At 45.7% G+C, this 15746-nt stretch overlaps 1 protein-coding gene across 1 annotated transcript in view; it reads left to right on the top strand.

Moving 5' to 3' along the window:
* The window catches only part of ERC2 (ELKS/RAB6-interacting/CAST family member 2), a 6021505-nt gene that overhangs the window by 3082875 nt on the left and 2922884 nt on the right, over positions 1 to 15746 (top strand). The gene's annotated exons all lie outside the window — the stretch shown is intronic.

The following is a 15746-nucleotide window of genomic DNA, read 5'->3' as shown; positions in this document are numbered from 1 at the left end:
CATGACTGACAGGATTTTGGGTAACACAGTAAAGGAGAGGTAAACACAGTAGTCAAGGGGACATTGGAGAAATGGAGAGAAGACAATGCTAAGGGGAGGACTGTACAAAATACAGGATGGGCATGGAAACGAAAGGGAGGGGAACACTGGGATAGGGGTTAGCAGTGGGTGGATGAAAATGCATTTTCTGCAAGCTTAGACCCTGTGAGAGATTACTGATCAGCCTAGGAATAATCACTTTTGGGTTATGTCTCAGCAGCTGGAGTCAGCAGTGAGTAGGGACGCGACCCAGTAAGTCGCTGGAACATCTTCATGCAGCCTAATCTCTTTCCTATTATCTCCCCTAAATGGTCTGCCAGCTCCTGATGAGTTGCAAAAGTACCACTTCATTGTCCACTGTTACTAGCAGGTACCATTATATCATCTCCCAGTGCAGAGCTACCTGATACAGGTGATGCATGTAGGACAGGAGATGTGGAGGCAATTGTGACAAGCTGGAACCCAGATGTGCTAGGTGCATCACCTGTGAGGGTACAACAGGCCATGCCATTGAGAGCAGTGTGGGTTGCTGTGCTGCTGCATATAATAGTAACAGAAATGGAGAGAAACAAAAAAAATGAACCAAGTAAGTATATGAAAGAGAAAGGATAGTGCAAAATAAGATGGAAGAAGAGAAATACAGCACAATGAATATTGCATTCTTAACTCTGTTAATACTGATACAATAAAGTATAATGGATCTAAGACAAACATTTTATCCACATAAAATAAAGTTTATCCCTGTACTTATTTAATTACAACTTAGTTCTATGGATGACAAACTGAAAAATTAACCCAGGAGAGCCACCTGTACTACTGATGGACAGACATAGTTCCTAAATGCTTAATCCTGTGCATGGGTACCTCTATAGTATAATCCCAGTTATTCTCATTAGGGTAATATATAAATGTGAGAGTGTTCAATCTCACCGTTTGTTCTTACACATGGGTTCGGAGCCAATCCTCGGCTCCGTGTCGGCCGCTTGCAAGCTCTGCATCGAGAAGAAGCTTGAGACAACCTAATACCCACAATCCCCCTCTGCCTTTACCTCAGATCTAGTTTGCCGCTGCAGCGTTCGCATCACTGGGTCGAGCTCGAACAACTAAAGCTAAGATTAAGAATTTTTTTCTTGTTATTTCTACTAAATTTCTTCAGTAAACTTTGTTTAGTGACTAAGTGTGTGTGTGTGGTACGGTTGAGGAATTCTCGGTTCCGTTTAAGTTTAACTTTAAACTTATTAGAGTTTCCCTCGGGGCCTACCACCCCTTTCTGATTTGACAACTGGATAGACATTTTTTTCTTTAACTGGATTTGACAATTTCACCGGATTTGACTTACTACCTGGACTTGACTTCTAACCCTTTTTACCACATTAAGTTTAAGATGTCTGAGAAGACTAAATCGGGATTTAAACGTTGCCAATGTGGACAAAAAATGTCAGTAACTGACAATCATACTTCCTGCGTTTGCTGTCTTGGCCCTCTCCATCTGCAAGAAGACTTCTCTATTTGTCATTCTTTCAGTGGGAGGGTCATGACAGATAGGCGCAGGAAACTCATGGATAGGGGTTTATTGAAACCTTCCTTTCAAGAGGCTCTGGATGCTTCAGATCAGGCATCCAAATCCTCGAAGGAATCGAAGACGTCGGAGCCCAAGTCATTGGCTCCGAGCTCTTCGGTTAAGGTTCGATCACCGGTTCCACAGACCTTGGGGCCAAGTGTTCAACTGTTGTCAGTGTCCGAGCCTCGAGTCTTGGAACCGGTGCTCCCTCCCCCGACACTGTTGAGGTCGGCTCCGTCTTCGATTCCTTCGACCCGCTCTTCCAGGCCCCTCTCCGACACCGATGTTGACCGCACAGTGCAGAAGTTACTGGAGAATATGGCCTTATCCAAACTTATCTCGGTTTCCACCCAATTGGTGTCGAGACTTGAAGGCCTTCCATTATCTCCATCTGTTCCTCCTCTGAGACCTGTCCAGTCTTTGGAGCTGGAAGAGGCTGATCTACTGATTGTGGAGCCCTCGGTGCCAGAACCATCCTTTTCTCGGTCATCTCCGTTCACCTCGACTCCGTCGGATCCGGTACCGGAGTCTCGGAGCCGAAGATCCATCCTTGGTTCCGGGACCGAGAGTCGAACCGATGTTTCGGTTCTGACTCTCCCTCTCGGGGCCTCGGCTCGGATCGATTCGGTTCCGTCCTCGGGGTCGATACCTTCGGTGCCTGTTTCGGGGATTCTCCCCATTTCTTCGGAACCGGGAGATACCTCGGCTCGGGACCCGGGGGCCTTCGATCTCATGAGGAAGGTGTTGTCTACTCAGACAACCACATCAGTAGAAGCAGCCTCTCCTCCCCATAAAGGACCGTTATCCTCCTCTGCACCAACGGCCACATCCAAGCGTCGAGCACCGGTGTCTCAGCCACCCCTGGAGGGTGCCCCCTCTTAGGTTCATAGGTTCATAGGTTCATAGGTTCATACTAGGCTATCTGCCCAAGGGCATTTATAAGCCTAGCCCATAGTTATTTGGCTTTCGCCACCCCTTTAGTTTGAATAAAACTATGCCTATTATTTTGCTGTGCCTCTGTCAAGCAGTGACACTGAAGTAATCCCTGGGGTATATCTGCGATCCCCCATCCATTGGTCAAGATTCCTCTTGAACAAGGCCAGCGAGGTGCTCTGCCTCACATGTACCGGGATTTTGTTCACAGCATAGGGAGTCTCTGGGTGATGAATCTGTCCCTCCAGCATGTTATATTAATAACCGTGTCAAGGTTTAAGTCTCCCACCCTTGTGGTTCTGAGGGATCTAGATTTTTTGAGGTGAAGCATATTCATCAAATCAGGGTTTGACATGGCCTTATATGTCAGGCACAGGTCACCTCTGAGCAAGCGGTATGAGACTGAATAGAGCTGGAGTTCTTTCAGTCGGGCAGCATAAGACATATTTTTGAGACCATTTCTCGTTTTGGTGAGGAATTTGTGGAGACTTTCCAGCTGCTGCAGGTGTCTGGTCAGATACATTCGAATGGGGCATTGTACTCAATCATAGGTCTAATGAGTGATGAGTACAGTGGGGCGATGACCTCCCTTGATCTAGATGTGAATCCCTTCATGATCAGGTGGGCAATGTAGAAGGTTTTCCTAACTACTTTAGCAACATGAGTGTCAAACGAAGGCTACTGTCAACCTGGGTCCCCAGATCCCTGATGACTTCTTCTGTGCTCAGTGGATTGCCACCTATATGGTAGCTAGGGGTAACCTTGTTTTTCCCGAAGGGTATGACTATGCATTTCTTGGCATTTAACTTTAGGCCATGGCTCTGGCACCAGTTATCCGTTTCTGTGAGGCCCTTCTGAAGGATATCTGTGTCAGATGTGTTTTCGACTATGGCCAGTTTGCAGTCATCTGCAAACTTTGTCAGCCATAACCCTCCTGTGTTTGCTTGTACTTCAGAAAAGTAGATGCCGAACAAGAGTGGACCCAGGACTGAGCCCTGTGGGACACCACTTGTGACAGGCTTTGAGTCTGACATGGCTCCAGCAACTCTGACCCTGTGGGTTCTGTCACTTAGCCAGTTTGCAACCCATCTTGTGATGTATGGGTTTACATTCAAGCTGATGAGTTTTTGATGATACCTGAGTGGGGTATTGTGTGAAGGCCTTTGCCAGGTCAAGGTAGGCTGTATGGACTGCCTTTCCTCATCAATGGCCTTGGTGACTGTCTCGAAAAAGTCAACCAAGTTTAAAAGGCATGATCTGCCTTTGACAAAGCCAAACTGGGTTGGATCCAAAGTCTGCAAGTTCCCTATGTCTTTATTTATGAGTTCCATTATGATCCTCTCCATGGCTTTGCAGATAAGGCTTGTCAAGCTAATGGGACGGTAATTTCCAGGGTCGGTGGAGGCACCGCCCTTGTGAAGTGGGACCACAGTCGCCGTGCGCCACTCCTTGGGTACGTATCCTGAGGTGAGGCTAAGATTAAACAGCTGTCCTAACTGCGGGTTTAATTCCTCATTGAGTTCATGGAGCACACAGCCAGGGACACCATCCGGTCCCATGGATGCTGTGTTTTTTGCTTTGGAGAGAGCAGTTCTCACCTGGGCGTTGGAGATGTTTGGGGGGCTATAATCCTCTGGTATAGATATCTCTCCTTTTGGGGGGAGGGAGAAGTTTGCACTGAACCTGTCAGCCAGTATGTTGGCAATGTGTGTAGGTTCAGTAATCTTCACATCATTTTGAACTAATTCTGAGCATATCTGGGAGTTTCCTCCTATGTTTCTAACATAGCTAAAGAAGGCCTTATGATTGTCTTTTGAATCCTTGGCGATTTTTCTCTCAAAATTTGCCTTGGATGATTTTATGAGAGCTCTTAGTTTTTTACTTATAATGATCAAAGGTGTCTTACCTTTCAAGGATTTTGCTCTATCTTGTAGTAGCTTCCTCCTTTTGTTGTAGAGCTTGTTTATGGCTGGGGTCCACCAGACTGGACGCTTGCCTTTGGTACAAAGAGTCTTAGTTTTGTTTGGGATTGCCTGATCCATGCAGTCCTGTAGGTGCTGGTAGAAGGCATTTGTAAGTGATTCAGCGGTTTGAGTAATGTTTATCACTGGCTCAGGGGCCTTAAAGGAGACCACACTAGTTTTAGAAGTGTGAAGTCGGCTTTTGAGAAGTTTTTCACTGTGGTCTTTTTTTGTTTCAGGTGGGGGCGGATGAGGACCTCCAGCGAGATTAGTTTATGATCTGATCTCACCAGTGAGGGGTATACTTCCGGTGTTGAACATTGTGATCCCATGTTCGTGATGATGAGATCAAGTATGTTTTCTCCTCTTGTGGGGATGGTGACTAGTTGTTCCATGGCATTTGAGTTTATGAACTCCAGGATCCTTTGGGCTAGAGTGTTTGGGCTTGAGTAGTGTTCCCAGTCTATATTAGGGTAGTTGAAGTCACCTAGTATGATGGTGTTTGGAGATACATTTATCCCTTCATTGTTTTCAGGAAGGCCATGTGAGGTTCCTGAGTTTGAGAGGGTGGCCTGTAACATGCTACAAATTGCAGAGCAGTCTTGCCTATGGTTAATTGCACCTGGATGGTCTCCGATGCATCGTGCGTTGCCACCAACCTTGAGGTGTGGGTGTCCTTTATGAATATGGACACCCCCTCCTTTCTTGGTGTTGTCCAGATTTTGGGGCCGGGCATGATATGAGGTGAAACCTGCTAGTGCTGGGGTGCTCTCAGGAGCCTTGAACCAGATTTCTGTCACAGCACAGACATCGATGTTCTCCATACTGAGAAGGGCCTTGAGTGCGTGCATCTTGAGATTGAGACTTCTGGCATTGAGCAGCATTACCCTTAGTTTTTACTTTTTGTGTTCTAGGGTGGTAGGTTTAGAATTTGAGCCTTGCCTAAAAAAGACACTATGGGGTGGCAAGAGCCTTTGCCAATATCCGGAAGCCTAGGGGTGACAGGTGCAAGCCGTCCCTTGCGAAGCAGCGTGGCTTGTCCAGCATGTCATCCCAGGCAGACAGACATTGGATCCCCTTTGAATGACACCAGAATTTAAGCCAATTATTAAAGCTGATCATCTTATCACTGTATTGTGGCATCATTCTAGGTGAAGGTAGGATACTGCTCAAGGTCAGGGTCATACCTGCCTGGGCTACATAATCAGAGAGCTCCTCAATGTCTCTTTTCATGTAGTCCAAGGAGGTACGTCTCAGGTCGTTGACACCAGCATGGACAATGACTGAGTCGTACTTGTACCTGCTGTTGAGAGACCTGAGTGCTTGTGTTATGTGGTGGATTCTAGCGCCCGACAGGCAGCTTACTGTGACCTTCTCCTTACTCAGTCTGGTGAGCGGGACATCAGTGTGTCTGACTATGGAGTCACCTATGACAAGTATGTTTGGTGTTGTATTTGGCCTTAAGGGCAGTGACTGCTTTGCACACTGATTTTGTTGTTTATGTGTTGTTTGTGTGGTGTATTGAGTTTGCAGTTGCTTGGGTGTCTGCTTTGGAGGCCTCTGCTGTTTAGGTAAATTTTTACTCAGAGCCTCCAGTATGTCTTAGTGTGTTTATGTGTTTGATTCAGTGGTGTGGTTGAGTTATGTGAGACTGGTATTGTGGTGTGTGTAGTTGCCTTCTCCTCCTGCCTGGTCTTGCCAGTCCTGAGTTGAGAGAGCTCAGCCTCCAGTCTGGCTAAATAGCTGCATCTCTCACAAGTGTTAGTGTTACATGGGAGGAGGAGATGGTTGTCCGTGTACATGAGGCAATTGTAACATTGTCTCAGAATTCCCAGATTCACCAAATGGGCAGGAGAGGACGCCAGCATCTGACCCTTCGACATGCTAGAAAGAATTATGAGTTGGTATGAGACAGAAAAGTAGTGGGCTTAGCAGGGAAGTGGGCACTCCTGGGGGGTTTTGCTAGTGAGAGATTTGTATAATATAGGAGTGCTTGACCTGCAAAGAGAATGCTTATAAGAGGCTTCTTCGGATGCTCCCCCCGAAGAAGTCCCTAGGAAAAGATTGTGTAAGAGGAGACACTTAGATTCTCCACAAGAATCATTGACATCGGACACTGACTTGGATGAGTCAGAAGGGTCCCCAAAGTCACCTTCAGAGGATGTCTGTTTTGCTGACATCTTGGAGATCCTAAAACAGAGAGGTGATTGGCAGTCCCTTCCCCCTTCTGAGGATGAGTCAGTCTTGCTGAAGGCATTCGGTGCTCGCCCTTCCTCCTCCTGGGTCACTCCGCCCTTCGATGAGTTAATGGAGCTGATTGCTCGAAGGGCGTGGGAGACACCTGACATGGTGGAACCAGTCCCTAGAAAGCCTAATAAATATATAACTGTGCCCCAAAACAAGGCTTACCTCACAAAGGGAGTTCCAGTGGACGCTATGGTGGTGGCAGCGGCCACGAAAAAGGAGATGTCGGAATCTTCCTCTTCTGTCCATCCGCCTAACAAAGATTCTAGGACTATGGACAGGTACGGGAAGTGCATTTTTAGTTCAGCGGCTTTTTCTATGCGATCCCTGAACTATTTGACCCACTTTACACGTCTACAGAGGGATCTAATCAAAGAGTTGGGAGATACCCTCCAGGGTACTACAGATGCTGCTGTTTCAGAGAAAGTTACAGCACATCTCAATACCCTTACATCCATTGTTAACTCATCCATGAGGCTGATCTCATATGCAGCCGAAGGATCTAGTAGGGCAGCAGCTTCAGCGATTGCTCTTCGTAGACAATCCTGGATGCGCTTATGTTCATTTGCGGAAGCCTTCAAGTCTTCCTTTACTAACGCCCCATTTGATGGTGCCACTCTCTTTGGCCCCAAAGTAAAAGAGACCCTTACCCGGTGTGAACAGGAGGGAAAGACTCTGTCTGCTGTCAGAGTCCATTTTTCCACCCCATCCAGACCGTACCCCAAAGGGCAACGTGGTGGAAAAATGTGGTTTCGAAAACCCCAAGGATCTTTCCCAGGCACACAGGGTGATGCCCCCTCTAGAGGCAGAGGAGGGGGCAGAGGTGGAAGACGCCGCCCTGGCGGCAGAGGGGGTCCGCAAAACCAAGGTGACAGGGATACACCCCCTGGAAAACCTTTCCAGCACTCCTGAGAGGAGGCCCGACTGTCCTGCTCTGGAGGCAGTCGGGGGTCGCTTAGCTTTATACCCTCAGGCCTGGCAAAATCTTACTACAGACAACTGGGTAAAAAGCGTGGTTACCAGAGGTTACAGAATACCCTTTCTATCCACTCCCATTCCAAAGAGAAGACTCCCAGATGTGCCACCCCATCTGCGAGACCCAGCAGCTATAGAAATTTCAAAGCTGCTAGAAAAAGAGTCATCCAACCAGTCCCAGCGGACCAAATAGGATTCGGAACTTACTCAAGGTTCTTTTTAGTTCCAAAGAAGACAGGGGACTGGAGGCCGATTCTGGACCTAAGCAACCTCAACACCTTCGTCAAGAAAGAAAAGTTCCGAATGGTCACGCTTCAATCGATCCTTCCATTTTTACAGAAGGACGACTGGATGTGCTCAATAGATCTGAAGGACGCATACTACCACATCAAAATGGCCAGGGCGTCCAGAGATCATTTGCGCTTCCGGCTGGGAGTCAGTCACTATCAGTTTCGAGCCCTGCCCTTTGGTCTGACCTCAGCCCCCAGGGTTTTCACCAAATGCATGGCAGTGGTAGCGTCTCATCTGAGACGCCTAGGATTCCAGGTGTTTCCGTATCTGGATGACTGGCTCCTTTCTGCCACCACCGGTCAACTGATACAGGCCAGGGATTACACTCTACAACTTTGTGTTCACCTCGGAATTTCCGTAAATTTCGAAAAATCTTTACTACAGCCATCACAGCATATCTTATTCATAGGAGCGGAATTAGATACGCATCATTTAATTCTAAGGCTCCCCCCAGAAAGGATAGCCTCACTACAAAGCCACATTTCTCTCCTTCTGTCATCCAGGAAATCCCCAGCAAAACTGGTTCTGAAGGTCTTGGGTCTCATGGCAGCTTCTCTCATTGCGATACCATTGGGAAGACTGCACATGAGAGTTCTACAATGGCTACTGTTTGCACAATGGTCGTTTCAACAGTTATCTCTGACACACGAAATTCTGATTACAAACACATGCAAATCACATCTGGCCTGGTGGCTTCAGACTTGCAACCTTTCCAGCGGAAGACCATTTGTGCTACCCACGCCGACAGCTACGGTAACCACGGACGCTTCCCTGATAGGGTGGGGGGGCATCTTTCAGGGACAGACAGTCCAAGGTGAATGGACCAATTTAGAGTACAGTCTGCACATCAATGTTCTAGAGTTGAGGGCAGTGTTTCTAGCGTTGCAACACTTTGCTCCCCTTCTTCCTCTAGGGACTATTGCAGTTCAGACAGACAACATGTCTGTAGTCTGGTACATAAACAAGCAAGGGGGAACCAGGTCTTATCAGCTATGCAGAGAGGCCATGAGAATTTGGCAATGGGCGGAGTCCACGGGTCGCTTTCTGATCGCAACGCACATCCCGGGGTCATCCAACGTCATAGCCGACAGGCTGAGCAGAGCAATCCTGTTGCCTCATGAGTGGTCCCTCAAACAATCAGTTGCGAAGACGATTTTTCGCAAGTGGGGCCAGCCTTCCTGCGATCTTTTTGCGTCTCCAATGAACGCCAAATGCAGGAGCTACTTTGCCCTATTACCCCCTCCAGGGGAAGTCCCCAGGGACGCGCTGGTGCACGATTGGCCCCCGGGTCTCCTATACGCTTTTCCTCCCTTTCCCCTGATTGCAAAGTTTCTGCAGAAAGCCAACAACCTTCAAAGGATGATAATCCTCATTGCCCCATTCTGGCCTCGTCAAATTTGGTTCTTCTTTCTTTTGCAACACCGCATTCGGGAACCTTGGATTCTGGGCCCAGAGCCAGATCTACTGACTCACTCATCAGGAGTTCCTCACCCCTCTCTCGAATCACTCCATTTAGCAGCTTGGCTGCTCCGCTTCCCTTTTTAGCCAGGTCTGATTCTCTTACACCGGCAGTTCAGAATATACTAGTGGCTTCTCATAAAGCTTCCACTACAAAGACCTACACTAGTAAATGGAAGCGTTTTGTCTTCTGGGCAAATTCACATCATTTGGACCCTGTCATAGCTCCGTTAAACAAGATCTTGGAGTTTTTAACAGAATTGTTCCATCAAGGAGCTTCTCCCGCCACTTTAAGAGTACAATTGGCTGCCATTTCCAACTTTCATTTGGAGGAATGTGGGGCACCTATTATGGCTCACAGACTTTGTAAGGCCTTTTTAAAAGGATCTTTCCATATTAGACCACCAGTTAGAACTCCTACATCACCTTGGAATCTGAACCTTTTACTATCTAAATTGATGTTGCCCCCTTTTGAACCAGCCTCCTCTTGCCCATTGAAGTATTTATCATGGAAGACTCTCTTCTTGGTAGCCATTACATCCGCTAGGCGAGTGTCTGAGCTTCAGGCTCTTTCTATTAAACACCCTTATTTGATCTTTCACTCTGACAGAGTATCTCTTCGCACTAATCCATCCTTTCTCCCCAAAGTTTGCTCTACCAATAACATTAATCAGTCTATTGAATTACCTACCTTTTTCAAGAATCACTCTAATAAGTTAGAGTATATGTTACACAAATTGGATGTCCATAGACAACTCAGGTTTTATTTGGATAGAACAAAGGATCACAGGAAATCTGATCAACTTTTTGTAGCCTTTGCTGACAGCAGGAAAGGTGTAGCGGTTACTAAACGAACTCTTTCCAAATGGCTAACTGATTGTATTATATACGTTTATGATTCTTCAAATCAAACCTTATCTGTCAAACCTAAAGGACATTCTACAAGATCAGTGTCTACATCCCTGGCTCATGCAGCTCGCCTACCATTAGACACGATTTGTGCAGCTGCTACTTGGGCTAAACCACATACATTTATCTCTCATTACAAAGTGGACAGGGTTTCTAGGGACAGGGCAACCTTTGGTTCCACTGTGCTCAAGAACGTTCTCCCGTGAGTTCCTCAGGAACATGCAGCTAGGGATGCTACCCATGTGTAAGAACAAACGGCGAGATTGAACACTCTCACATATAGAAGTTATGTCCTTACCATAACGTTCCATGTGGAGTGTTCATCTCGCCTTTGTTCTTACATTCCCACCCTCCCACCCTCAGGAAGAACGTTCAATTTGGTGCCTGGTCCGGAGTATTCTCCTTCTGCATTTCCAGTGATTGTATATGTATGATGTACATGTGTATATATATATTTATATATAGATGATTATGTAATTTTTGGCATGAGTGTGCTCTCTCTGACTGCTGGTTTGCTTGCAAACTAGATCTGAGGTAAAGGCAGAGGGGGATTGTGGGTATTAGGTTGTCTCGAGCTTCTTCTCGATGCAGAGCTTGCAAGCGGCCGACACGGAGCCGAGGATCGGCTCCGAACCCATGTGTAAGAACAAAGGCGAGATGAACACTCCACATGGAACGTTATGGTAAGGACATAACTTCTATTTATCCACCATGGAATTAGTAAGCCCAATCTTTAACAGAATGAGGTAGGTTATTTCAAGCAATAAAAGGGAAATTGACTAGGCTTAAAATGGCCCACTAGGGCAGTTAGTATAGCACTTACCTATGATCCATTCTCATGTGCTGTCTCTCCCCCTCAACCTTCCCTCAGGAAATACCATCAAATATAACTTCCCCTGTTATCATTAGGGAACAGGTCCTTAATGCTCTCTCTAAGGCCAAGAACACTGCATCAGTGGTCCCAGACAGTATCCCAGGATGCCTTCTAAATAGCATGAAACATGACCTATTAGGCTGTCTGGAACTGCTATTTAACTGTAGCCTCCGAACAGGCTTTGTGCCTTATAAATGAAGAACAGCAACAGTCATCCCTCTGCACAATGGTGGACCATCTACAGGCCATGGAAACTACAGACCCATAAGTCTCACTAGTCTTGTATGTAAAGCCATGGAAAGAATTATCATGGAAATGATCAATAAAGATATAGTAAACCTCCAAACACTGGACTCAACCCAGTTTGGTTTCGTCGAGGGAAGGTCATGCCTACTCAGTCTAGTGGACTTCTTTAAGAAGGTCACCAAAGCAAAGGATGAGGGCAAAATGGTTCACACTGCCTACATTGGCCTGGCCAAGGCATTGACACAATACCACACTCAGGCATTGTTGACAAACTCTTGAGGTTAGGTGCAAGCCTGTATGTCACTCAGTGGATAGCCAACTGGCTCGCAGACTGGACCCAAAAAGTTAGAATTAGGGAGGCCACCTCTACAAAGAGGCCAGTCATATGTGGAGTCCCTCAAGGACTGGCATACAGAGCATTTTCAGACCCCACTCTGATGGACTTCTGCATATCCACAAAACAAATAGTACCAGAATTACCCATTCTAAAGACTTAAACCTTCCCTGTGATATAAATAGTACCTGCTGGAGAGACAGCTACGTATCCCACAGACTACCCCATCTCTGGAACAGGCTCTCCATCCATGTGAAGAAGAGTTCTCCCCTAACCAATTCAGTGCAACTTAGACAACTGGATGGGGAAAATGAAATTCATCCCTAGTTTGGCACCAATGTCTCTAATGGACATAGGCAACCTGTAAATGATTCATCTCCCAGGCCCCTGCTTGTAAATGTTTCATCTCCCAAGCCCCTGCTTACACTTATCAAGGGCATCTGAAATTCTCAGAGATTTGGGATGCATGGCTAGGTTTAAAAAGGCCCTTGTGGTCATTAGCCTAGTAAACACCTATGAACCTATGAATACTAACTGCAGGAACAGCTGGTGGCCAGTAATATAATAAGGTTGTACATATATGAAGTAAACATGCTGATCCTACAAGGTGACAGGCAATGGATGGATACTGCTATTGTCAGATGGCAAGCAAACTGCTACTAGTTATGGGTACTACATGTGTGGACTTTTTAGTGAACCATTAATGTTAGTGGGATGACAACTATACTTTTCTTGGAGGGGGGGACTGAACCTTCAGCTATGCTAATAATCTATGTGCACATAGATTCAACTTGATGATCCGCTTGTCCATCTATACAGGATGAGACATACAGAAGCACACTTTTAACTATGTATACTCTTACTGCTGCCTTTAAGCTATGCGAATATTGACAGATGTGCTACTGCTGTGTAAAAGTTATGCAGACTTATTTTCAATGGCTACAACTCTTACAATGCCAACAGAGAGATTTTTTATGACAACTTGTATACATTCACGCCTGTGCTCTAGTCTGCTGTGCACTCCCCATGCTTTTTGATCTTTGCAGGGGCTAGAGACATAGACATAAACATAAACAGGGCATAATCAGAAACCGGATGGTGGCATGCAGTGGCAAGCTGTTTGTTTACATAAGAGGAGGTATACTTACAGTACTGTAGTGGTGACTGCACCCTAATTTCAGCCTCCCATTGGCCAGGTAGCTCAGGCTTGTGTTGACTCAAGTCACTTTAGTGGTGAAGTCACTGTTCTCCCATGTGTGTAATTCCAGTAGCATGGGAGACAGCAATGGATAAACTATTCCAGGCATCAGCTGTATACTGTTCCCAGCACAGCTCCTGCAGGAGACTCTGGCCATAAAACTTATGGAGGATGGCCGTTGCTTCCCTAAACTTCTCCTGCCATAATTTCTTCCCCTTCAATGATCTTAAGAAATGTGCCAGAGAAGTGCTGCCCAAAACAGTTTTAATGCATCTTGGTCTCTGCTCAACAACTGGCACTGTTTGCCAATTCATTTGCAGAATGCATGACAAATTAATAAAGTATAGGCACTGTATTGTGCTTCCAAGGGCACCTTAAGGTGTGAAACACTGCAGTGCCTCATACCTCTGTTTGCTGCTGAGAATTCATTTGCAATAATGACTCAATATTAAGATGGTTAACTACGGCATGACACTTTACTCCACCCTAACATAACTGGTTTCCTGGCCATGTGCGGAGTTCCCAGCAGGTGCTTAGGCATGAACATTGCATCATGCAGAAACTGAGGACAACTGGTGATGGGCTGTTGACTAAGCCACCTCTTATGGACATGAAGAAGTTCCTAGCCTCAAGAAAAGGCAGCACCGACTTCACAGAGTCCCACAGTGTGGTATTGGATGTTGGGGCAGGGCTGAACAGACCTCGGAGAATTTCAACCATAAGTGCCCCAGGTATGTACTCTTATGGGTACGCCTGGTTACTGACGGTTGGCGTGGATTTGGCGTTTGATAAATGGGTTTAATTTAATGGGTTTAATATTAAAATAAATAACGGAGAGAGATGTCCATTGTTTATTTTAACTCTCGCGTCTGCAAATGTTAAACCCATAGCCAATAAATTAAAAAAAACAACGGAGATCTCTTTTTCTCCGTTTTTTTTTTTTTGTAATATGTTAAATGTATGTTAAATGGGTTTTGCATGTTTTTAAAATTAAAAAACGGAGACTCCATTGCTTATTGCTTTTTTTGCGCCATGTTATACCCATTTAACATATCAAGACAGTGTTTTACAAAATTAAGTAGAGAATATACTAAAAAAAAGTCCTGGGCGCGCGGACCTTTTCCATTAGTATAACTAATACTTCATATTATCAACAGCTGCAAATTCTCCTTAACATATGTTCACTGTGATGTTCATTAAACCTGTCTGATGTATGCCACACAGGTACAGCAAGGATCCAAGCTCCATGTCCACCTGTATGAGGTGCGTTAGTGCATTCACTGGTGATTCTTTAACCAGCACCAGCACTGTGCAACTTCCACCTGTCTGATGTTGGAGGATCCATAGCCTCTGATAATGGCTCAGTCAAGGTGGGGGCGCAGTGTGTGCAATGGACACAGGGAGCATGACTCCTTCATCCCCGCAGGGTATGGACAATAATCAGTTTGCCTGCAGGTATCCAGGAAACACAACCAAGTGAGAGTGGACAGGTTGATGGTGACAGTATTGACTACAAAAGTGTGGTGGCCCCAAGATCAGAGATGCTTACATCTATCCTCACTAACTGTGTGTGTCCATATAGGACAGTTGATAATACTGCTCACTGAGGCATGTTTACTGCCCTCCCCCTGAGGTTAGTTTGTCAGTATTTGCAACCCAACCTATTTGTAGCACCATTGTGGAGGGTCAGGCTTGTTCCACCACAGCCATGGCAGAGATACTAAAGCAAATCCAGGTTGTGCATGCTGACCTATGGGAGTGCATGGTCCATATATGTGATTTGTTGGACAGAGTGAATCACACATTGCACCTTGCAGTACATTCTTTCTGTCATCTGTCAGGAGCAAGGTGTCATCCTTGTGGTCGGTCATCTGCTACATCCACAGATGTTAGCCAGCATGGCTGTGGACAACAGAGATCCAGCTCTTGCTGTGTTAGTATTTCCACAGCAACATCAATTGTGAAGATTGCCTTCATAGTTGTGACCATTGTCATGCTGTTACATGTACTAGGGAATTTCAGTCTAGGTCATGCAAGACACATGGATTGATTGTGTGGATTTCTGATGGCTGTGATGGACATATCCAGCATTACCCATAAGATGGCTTTGTGGAAAGTTACACTCACAATCCACGTCCATACCTGTTTCCCCATACCTGTTTTATTTCAATGTTTGTACAGTCTGTGGCCCTCAGTGCCTCAGAGAAACTTGATATACCATAGAACTCCTGTGTTAATGTTTCCTGTCTCCTCTGGTGTACATAAGAATAATGCCTGCTCCCCCACATGCTGAAGCATGGCATTAAGGAAGTGATGGAGTATTTCCAAGGCAGATGCCAGAAATACCCTCAGTTTGTCCCCATTATGTTGCTGAAAGGTTCATATCCATACCTCCAAACCTCTTAGTGCAAGAAATCTGAACAAAGCCTAAATGAATGGAAACAATGGATAAATGTTAAATATTGCTCTTATAACCCTAGAAAGTTGCTTGAATAAGGGGTCGTGGCCAAGATGCAAACTGGTTGACAGCATCTTTTCTTAGTTTTGCTATAAAAAGATATTTCTGACAGAAAAATTCAAAAACCACCTATTGTAGACTTATTATTTTTGCCATGATATTTCTGCTAACATCACTGGAAGTCTACATTAAACAATTGCCTAAAATCATTTTTTTTCTTTCAAAAAATAAGAAGAAATAGCATTGACTTCTACATCAAATGACC

This window comes from Protopterus annectens, chromosome 7.part1 (genome assembly GCF_019279795.1).
Source record: "Protopterus annectens isolate FY-2018-M chromosome 7.part1, PAN1.0, whole genome shotgun sequence".
Lineage (NCBI taxonomy): Eukaryota > Metazoa > Chordata > Ceratodontiformes > Protopteridae > Protopterus > Protopterus annectens.
The sequence above is the reverse complement of the archived record's forward strand: the minus strand, read 5'-3'. Positions and strand labels throughout refer to the sequence as shown.